A 10,481-nucleotide genomic window follows, 5' to 3' on the forward strand; every position below is an offset into this window, starting at 1 on the left:
GGTGCTGTAAGGCGCTGTGTAGTCCTGGTCGTGGAGGAGGACAAGGCCATAGTTCCAGCTTCTCCCCGTCAACCTTCTGGCTGTAAAGTGATGCAGCAGGAGTCCTACAGATACTGCTTTGTTATTAGATTTTAGAAAACAGTCACTTTGCCTCTGAGCTGCACTAACCCTCCCAATTTCTTTATTTCCCACCACTCTATTTGCCATCTCCACCAGGAGAGGCGAGGCTAGTCCTTGCAGTAGGAGAACAGGCAGATCCAGTATGACCTGGTAGGAGAGAGGGAGAAGTGAAGGCTTGCCAGAGCAAATAGCAAAGGACTCCACAGGACCTGAAAGTGACTTGTGACATGAGTGTCAGCTGTGGAAACAAGAGTTCTCTTCATTTGCATCAGGCTGATAAATAGGAATTTTCAATTGGTTGTCCCTCAATTCATAATGGAGCGAGATATATCAAGACTGAACGGAACTGTAATTAACAATCTGTTACTCAAGCGTGTAATAGTGGCATGAAGGTTTCTAGGTATTGACAGTGATGTTTTGTATTTGTAAAGTATCTTACAAAACCCAGGCACTTTTTGCTCACAATAGAAACCTGAATTAGTGCAACCATGCAACAGCCATAATCTTCATCCAAATAATTGCCATAAGCAGTGCTTCTTAATGGGAGAAAATCAAGGAATATATGTTTAAAGTTTGCATAAGATCAACCATAACCTGCTCATCTAAATTTTCAGTAGTTTTATTTTAACAGAATAGTGCAGAGTGGCGTATCAAAACATGTAATACTGTATACTCTATTGAGTAACATCTGGTATATCTCAGCCTTGTAGCTGTCACAACCATTTCCATACCCCCAAGCTATAAACATATTAACTCTGTTTTAACTTAGCATTCCAAGAATGGATAAGACACATTGTATAGATCCAACATAATTTGTGGAACAGAAGTAATGCAGGGGTATGGTGCCATAAAACTTTCCAATAAAATGTAACATTTATATATTTTGACAGCGGTGACAGGATAGATGCAGGAATTAACAGTCTGTGGCAGGAAGTAAGGAGTAGATGCAGTCTGAAATTAATTAACAACATCATTATTTTGATCAGCCATTAAACTGGAAAAATGCATAAAAAAAATGAAGTCTGTGTAAGAAAAAAGATGACAAGATATGCATCAAAGCCTGAACTTTTGGCTGCTGTAGTTTCACACAATAACTATGTATAGAACAAGAAGTACTGTAATATTCTGGATATTTCAACTGAAAAATAAAAACCATAAAATTATATTCCATGCATCATATCATACATGGAATATAATTTTCATAATAGAAAAAATTAGAAAGCTGAATAAAAGAGCGGTTTGACGCATTATTTGTCAGTGACTATCTATTAGTGAAGTACTGAAAACATTTTTTGTACAAAGAAAGTGAACCATTTCCAGCATATTTCTGTGCTGGATAATGTCACATTTGCCTGAATAAGTTACTATTAGGCTCCTTCTGGTTTGACAAATGTATTTAAGATGTCAGATTGTGTCTAAAGTTAACCAGTCACTGCTTTTTTTTTAGTCCCAAATGACACTTGACATTTGTTGTTAAACTCAATGTCCCTCCCTGCAAAACCGATTCACTCTTTGCAATTGTGCACTTTCTACTAACTAATCAATAGATAAGCAATTGACATGGCCTTTGGCTTCTAGTTCAGTCACTACCTTTTAGCAGAAATCACTGCCTTGGAAGCAACAAAGACCTTTAAAAGGGTTGAAACAGTCATACATAATTAAGCTTTTCTGCCTGTATATTTATGCTTTGATACCAGCACATAGAGAAAAAATTAAAATCTGTAGGGATGTTACCCCTTCCATCTTAAGAAAAGTACTGTTTTCTGTTTATGTACTTTACTTATGGACAAAGTACTTCTATGCTACTTGACTAGAGAGGGCTAGGAATAAGACAGAAGTCAGTGGAATGCTTGTAGAAAATGTAGTAGTGCTAACCTCCTTGTAATTCTCTAGGCAGCTTTGAATTTATTCCTTGCTGTGAATTAATGGATTTTGTACTGGGATATTGGCCAGGATTCACTGGCTCCAGATGCAAATGGTTGATGACTACTTGCTACTTCTCATTTGTGGCCCACAGGAAATTGAAGTGTGAAAGTGCATCAAACTCATAAAGATATAGCTTTGAGAAGGGTGGAGGAAGAGAGAGAAAGGATGATTCATATTCTCATGTCTGGTATTTCCTGTTGCTAACAGACGACCAAATAAATTTCTCTTTCCTGTTCAAAGCATTTAGTGAGGTCTGAAGAATAGCATAAGGTAAGTTGTACTATATCCTATTCATAATATTTTCAAATAACAATATTATTTCTACAGTGATGAAGTTGGGTGAGATGTCCACCTACAATGTATTTGATTCCTCCCAGAATTACAGACATGTCCCTTCAATTAGCCTCATGAAGCCTTCTGCATCAATTGTGGAGTAGCAGCATTCAATCGTTTCCTTACTGTGAGGGTGGAAATAGTTTCCATGAGTCAACAAACAGGTATTTCCCATACTCTGAAATTTTTGCACCCTCCAGAAAGATTAAATACTTGACAAAAACTGCTTGAGATCAGTAGAGAACTGAAGCTTTCACATAATACGAGCTGAATAAAAGCAAGTGGATAAAGGGAAAGATCTTTGAAAGAAAGACATCTGCAAAGACAAAATGTTGTAAGTTGGACATTGGAACAATGAACACTGCACAAGATGCAGAAGCTGGTTTTGCATGCCGGTCCTTCTTTCTCCATTGCTTTGCAGTGTTGTCCAGTCTCATTCATTCGGTACTCTCATTCAGGATCTTTTTTGTTTTTATTAAAATATTCAGAGATTTTCCTGCATTGCAGTTTGTACCTTTGACATGTTAGATATAATATAAGGAACTCTTGAAAGCCAAAGGCTCTCATGCTCCATAAATCCTTTTGAGACTTGTTACCGTCTGTCAATCATGACCGTGATAAATCTTCCTACTTAAGGCAGTTTAGAACTTTTGAATAGGTCACTTGAGCTTACAGCCTCTTTTTAAAAATTGCCTGAAAGGAAAAAAAGTGATAAAAAGGAGAAATATGTCTCATTCCAGTAGATTTTTTAAGGAGCTTTTGTCTATCTCACTTGCTGTCATGAAGCCACTGGGCATATTCTTCTTTGCATTTACATTGGGTATTTGATGACTAACCTAGACACTGTGTTTTTCAGTGGGGATGAAGCTGCCAAATTCTGCAGTGATAATCTGGTCTAACAAAGAAGATAAATGCTGATTTAAGATGGGGCAACAAACCAGACTGTTTTCACGAATGGATTTTGCATTATTTAACTGAAGCATCAAGTGTCCACTCTTTTGAGTTAAGGAAAAGCTAAGTCATGTTAAGCAAGAAACTAAAGGTAATTGATGTCACTCAGCAAAGTATTTTATCCTTGTTCTAACTAGGTGCTGAAGGTGACAGGTAATTTTGTACGTAATTATCTAGTGAAAACCAAGTACATGGAAATCTATGTGACCTCAAGACATATTTCGTCTTTAACCATCAAAGCTTTCGACAAATACATAACCAGTTATTCTGTCTGTTAGTTGTATAAGACTTAAGACATGCATTGGGGCAAGAGTATAACCTGATATTTCTGCATTACAAAAGCAGCAACAGCCACTTCGTATTTGACTTAGGGTACTACAGATATGATACCAGTAAAATACATTTGGAAACCTGGAATCACAGAGAACAGATAGCAAATAATTTCTGTCTGAAGTGAATTCAGGTGATGATCCTGCTACAAGAGCCTAACACAGCACAGCTTGCTGCAGTGCCACAAAAGAACTAAAAGTGTCTGCAGTAGAAGCAATCATCATCTAATAAAGAGGATGTGGTAAATTTTATGAATAAAAATGTGTATAAAAGCTCAAGGCTATTATTAACAAATTGACTGACAAGTGCTTTTTTTCCTTTTGTTCCCTCTGGGAAACACAGTCATGCCATGTCTTTGGTTACGAGTAGTATGAAGTGAAAACCAAATGACTAGAACAAAGTATTAAGGAAATATAAGTCCTTTTGGCCACTTCTGTCATTCAAATAAACCCTGAACAATTACAGGACCAATTATTCAGTTGCATATCCACAAGAAAATACAGACCTTCCTCTCATCTGGGAGGTCATTGAGAGATGATGCACAGCATCACTTTAGAGCACCTCTGGGGCTTCACATAATAGCTTGTAAGTTAGCAAGGATCCTTTCTGAGCTCAAGAAATCTTAGAAACTGATCAAAATCCTCCTGTTTTGAGGTAAAAAAATGCATGCATATTTTTTTCTCCTCTGTAAATATTTTGTCATTAATTTTAAGAAAATCTAATCTCTAAAAATAATTTCAGGAATACTGTACATAGTTGCAATGATTCTGTGTAAGTCCTCTTGTTTTGCAAAAAAACCTTAGATATTATGGTGATTTGTTTTGCCTTAGAAATGTAAATTTTGCAGAAATATATTGACATGTTTAGCATTGTAAAAATGTGTGGCCTAGTTTTGATTTGGAACACTATTTGAGTAATGAAAATTTTGTTGAGAGAACAAAATAAGCCTCACGTAGCTTTACATTGTTCTGAGGTTTGGAGTTTTGGTTGTTTTTGGTTTTTTTTTTATACTTAAGCAAATGTTCATCTACAAGTAAGAGTTTCATTGCACTGTTCTTCCCCTAAGAATTGGAAATGGATATGGGAGTCATGCACTCCCCTAAAAGTTGGCATAATGTATAATATATGGGTGAGAGAGTGGTGGGTTAGGTCTAATCTCTGTGAAATGCTACATCCCTATGGTTCCTAGGAAGGAGTTGTGTTATCTTTTCTTTGCGCCTTGTCTCACTTTGAATGGCTTTGTTGTCTAAGTGCTGCCTGTTCCTGTATTCTTTCCCTCCTTCCAAACTCTCAGCTTAGCTGCAAGACTGGGTGCACAGAATTTTTACAGTGGACTTGAACTGTTGTAGCTAATCTTCCAGCCATGGAGATGGGAGAGTGCCATTTCCTTCCTAGGCACAAATTGAGTCCAGGTCTCAACCATGGCAGATACACCTGAGCTCAAGGTATTAGAAGTGACTTTTGGATTCACAAAAGTAGGTATTGCCATAAGCACCAGTCTTGTCCTTTTCAGCAGGGTGGTGTCTGTGGTCTGGTGTGCTGTTGCTGCTGCTGACTGTGATTCTTTGACTTGTGATTTTCTAGGAATTAATCGCCATTAATTACGTAGCAAATCATCACTATTTGTTTATGGAGGTGAGGCATCATGGCGTGCATTCAGCCCTGTGTATTAGAGGACACACATCATTCACCTTCATTAAGAATCTCCCAGCACTTGCTAAGAGTGAATAAAAGCATCAAAGCTTGGTCCTTCTTCAGCTGCATGCTGACATTAAATGTTACCAAGACAAGCTCAAAGGTTAGATAGCATTTCTGCCTGCTGTGGTATATTGATCTTGTTTTATGTTGTTAAAGTAATTAAAATTATGTCTGTGACAACAGTTTGTGAAGTCCCTGGGATATAAAAATGAACTCTTTGTAGAAATGAACAGTCTTGTAAGAAAGAGACACAGTGAAAAAGAATAACAGACCCAGAGAGAAAATTACATTAATTTTCACAATTTGATTGATCTGAAATAACTGCTAACAATTATACACAACCATTCTTCATTCCAAATGGAAGCAGAGGTACTGAGGTAAGCTTAGCTACTTGGGATTCTTGGATGACTATTTGATCTACTCATAACTAAAAGGCATTTCACATGCTGGACCATGGTATCTTGCAGTGTAAAGAAACTCACAGAAAGGGAGCAGGGGCAAGCGAATTACAGGAGTTGTAGGAACTGAACAGCTGCACTGCTGGGATGGTCAAGATGATTTAGCAGATATTTTCTTAAAGCACAGAATCACACAGAATATACCGAGTTGAAAGGGACTCACAAGGATCACTCAGTTCAACCCTTAGCCCTGTACAGGACCATCCCCAACACTCGCACCATGTACCTGAGAGTATTGTCCAAATGCTCCTTGAACTCTGTCAGGCTTGGTGCTGTGATCACTTCCCTAGGGAGCCTGTTCGAGCACCCAACCACCCTTTGGGTGAAAAACCTTTTTTTAAAATGTAACCTAAACCTCCCCTAACACAACTTCAGGCCATTCCCTCAGGTCCTGTCACTGGTCACCACAGAGAAGAGATCAGTGCCTGCCCCTCCTCTTCCTCTGACAAGGAAGTTGCAGACTGCAATGAGGTTTCCCCTTAGTCTCCTCTTCTTCAGGCTGAACTGACCAAATTCCCTCAGCTGATCCTCACACGGCTTCCCCTCGAGGCCCTTCACCATCTTTGTTTCCCTCCTTTGGACGTTCTCCAACAGCTTCATATCTTTCTTAAATTGCAGTGCCCAAAACTGCACACAATACTTAAGGTGAGGCCGCCCCAGTGCAGAGCAGAGCGGGACAATCCCCTCCCTGGACTGGCTGGCCATGCTTTGCCTGATGCCACCCAGGACATGGTTGGCCCTCCTGGCTGCCAGGGTACTGCTGACTCGTATTCAATTTGCCATCGACCAGGACCCTCAGTTCCCTGGCACTGTTTTCCGGCATCTCATTCCCAGTCTGTATGTACATCTGAGGTTGCCCCATCCCAACTGCAGAATCCAGCACTTCCCCTTGAACTTGCTGTGGTTGGTGATCACCCAGTCCTCTAATTTGTCCAGGTCTCTCTGCAGACCCTCCCTGCCTTCAAGGGAGTCAACAGCTCCTTCCAGTTTTGGGTCATCTGCAAACTTAGTATCCCTTCCAGTCCTGTGTCCAAGTCATTTATGAAGATGTTGAAGAGCACAGGGCCTGACATGGAGCCCTGTGGAACCCCATTAGTGACAAGTCACCAGTCTGATGTTCCCCATTCACTATTACCCTCAGTGCTCGACCCATGAGCCAATTGCTCACCCACCACATAATGTGTGTATCCAGCTGTGTGCTGGACATTTTGTCCAGAAGGATCCTGTGAGAGACAGCATTGAAAGCTTTACTGAAATCCAAAAAGATTACATCAACTGGCTTCCCTTGAACAACTAGGTGGGTTTGATAAGCAGGACTTTCCTCTCAAGAAGCCGTGCTGGCTGTGACCCATTACTGTGTTGTCTTTCAAGTGTTTTTCAGTACTTCCCAGAATAATCTTCTCTATAACTTTTCCAGGCATTGAAGTGAGACTGACAAGACTCTGCTTTCTGTGGTCTTCCTTCTTGCCCTTCTTGAAAATCAGGACAACATTCGCCGGCTTCCAGTCAGCTGGGACCTCTCCATAGTCTCAAGACTGCTCAAAAATCATTGAGAGAGGTTTTGTGATGACATCAAAGAGCTCTTTGAGGATTTCAGGATGAATCTCATCAGGTGCCGTAGATTTGCAGGGATCCAGCTGAAGCAGCAGATCCCTCACAATTTCAGAGTCAACTGGGAGTCATGGTCCTCCAGCTCAGGGTACTGAGACCCCCTTGGTTGATCATCTGTGTTGAAGACAGAGGCAAAGAAAGCATAAAACACCTCTGCCTTGTTTCTGTCCCTGTTTGTGAGATGACCACCCTCATCCTGTAATGGGCTAATGATATTTCTATACTGTCTACTGCTATTAATATATCTGAGAAAACTCTTTTTATTGTCCCCCACATTTCTGACCAGCTTCAACTCCGGCTGAACTTTGGCCACATGAATTTTTTGGAACGGATTGCCCAGAGTGGAGTCTCCCTCACTGAAGATATTCAAAAGCCATCTGGACACAACTGCCTATAATGTGCTTTAGGATGACCCTTCTTGAGCAAGGAGGTTGGACCAGATGACCCACTGTGATCCCTTCCAACATTACCTATTCTGTGATTTTGTGATTTATCTTCCAAATTTAATGATTTTTCTAGCCCTAAGATATCTCTTTATAGTGAGGATGAGTTTTTCTACTGTAGTTTTGACCTTGTATCACAGCATTCAATTCAGTCTTTCTAGAATAGTAGCAAGAGCTTTTCAAAGAGGGAGAATTTTGGTTTTCTCCCTGTATAGTAAAACTTTTATTAAAAGGAAAAGACAAAAAAATTCCACCACACACACATAGGATGGGTAGAGTGAGTGCAAATGTTCTGATTAAGCAATAGGATGTTAAGAGGTAAACCAATTAGCAGGTAATCCTAGATGCTTCAAGACCCTTTGTTTTCAGTGTCTTTGTTCTTTTTTGCTTATAGATAGCAAATGTACATTATCAAGTGAAAGTATAAACAAGCAAACTTGAAATAAAATTAATATCTTGCTTGTTCTTCTTTCCAAAATGTTCTTTATCCCAGGAAAAAAAAAATCAGTATATGAAATATTAAATATCTGGTAAAATTGTGGGATAAAAAGGCTATGTCACAACAATAGGAAGATAGATACCTGACTATCATTAAAACAGAAAAGATATCTGAGAGGCAAGGGCACATCCAGAAGTATTCATGAGCAGCAAAAATCATCCGTGAAAGGTGAAAAACTTTTCAAATGTTCATGGTTATGAAAAAGATTTGAGATCTGAAAAGCAATTAATCTGATGAATTAAATGAAAGGTTCTGATAATTCTTCTTCTGACATAAAATCCTGAGTCAAGGAAGCAGATTTACTAGTGATGAACATTTTGTTGCTCTTGTTTTATTCTTCAGTTTCCAGATCCTATTAAAAAATAGTGAGTTTTACTATAACTACCCATCTCATTTTTTTTCAGTCCATGGTAGTTGTGCATTACCTTCTTAATGCAGTTAAACATAAAAAATAAAAATAAAAAAGCTAGATGCCTCTTTTTTTCAACACTCCTTGCTACTGCCTGTTTCTGGGAGAATTCCTCCCTATTGGCTGTCCAGTTCAATCATGTCTTAATTCCTTACCGTGGGTGTCATGGTTTGTTTTCCTCAAGCTTGTTTATCTTATTAATGACTTCCCTCTTTATAGAAAGGTACAGCTAAGCCACAAAATGCAGTCTCTCCTGAAAAGCCAGAGATTTACCAATTGAGCCAGGCTTTCAGAGTACAGAAGGCACAACCTCCTGAACGCAGGGAGTGTGCTGAATTGGAGCCTGTATTGGAGTGAGCCTGTACTGGAGTGAGCCTGTGAGTCTGTATTGGAGTGCTGCTGAAAAGGCAGGGGAAACCCAGAGCTTTCAGGATAGTGACATTACAAGTATCTGGATGTGAAAGCCATTTCTGTCAGTGTATCATTTGGACAAAGCCTCAGTGTTTGGAATTCTAGATAAATTGAATCGTATGTGGCAATTATGCTTGCAAAGTGATAAACTGTATGATGGGGAAAATAATAAAACCCCCCACATTATCAGCTCCAGCCTATATTCATTGCACAGTGTCAGGAAAGACGTGAACATGCCTTTCTGAAAATAAAAGAGAATGTTTGCCAGGAAACTTTTCCTTAGCGATGAGTTGAAGTCCTTTAGTACAAGCAATATTATTCTTAATTAATATGTAATGCACTGTTAGGAAATGTATTGCTGTAATGATACGATTTTTGTTCTCTGCTGACCAATGATCTACCACAAACCCTCAGTTTCTATCTTGTGGTTGCAAATTTTATTTGTGCTTTACAATTTATCAGATGGCCATAACCACTGTACATTCAGAGAATCCCTTTTAAGTATCTTTATTCCCCTCTATACTATTGTTTTATTTTACTTTGAGCCCCTTTCCATTACTGTAAAGCAACATCTTGTTTAAGAGACCAGCAACTGATGCTGCTGCATTACAAGCTGTCTGTCAGGTGATTCTGCATCTGCATTGTGGTTCACCTTGGAGACCATAGATTTACATTTCTTCTGTAATCCAAAACCAGAGACACTGTTGCAGAGAAGGAATACAATATTGATTATTTTCACTACACTCCTGTTTTGACTATTATAGTTGCTTAGACCCAACCATGGCAGACCAGATTTTTTCTAAACATCTTTAGCTCACCTCTAATTCCATCTGTGGCCATGATATGCATACTAACCTCACTCCATTTAAGATTAAGTAAATGACTTTATTCTACTCATGTCCTCGATACTAGTGCATTTGCTGGAATACACCTATCTAGTGAAGAGGAAAATTAAACCTATAGATAAGCAGTTAGAAACAATTATTAACACAAAACTAAACAGTTTTACTTTAGTACTTGCATTATGTTAAAAGCAAGTGTACGGAAGGAAGAAGACTGCCAGAGAATAGCTTAATGGTACATAACATGAAGTTGAGGATTTTATGGAGCTATTGTCTATGTCCTCTTAATGATAGGGAATAAACTCAAGACAGGAAAGTCAAGGTTTTGATGGTCCTGAAGGGAAGAAATTTTTTATTTGCTTGCTCATAAATATTACAAGCTTGATCATTAAACAGAGAGGGAGTTCATATTTTTTAGCATAAAATGGACCCTATTGACTAATACTAGAT

This window comes from Corapipo altera, unplaced genomic scaffold, assembly GCF_003945725.1.
Source record: "Corapipo altera isolate COAL_440 unplaced genomic scaffold, ASM394572v1 2, whole genome shotgun sequence".
Taxonomy (NCBI): domain Eukaryota; kingdom Metazoa; phylum Chordata; class Aves; order Passeriformes; family Pipridae; genus Corapipo; species Corapipo altera.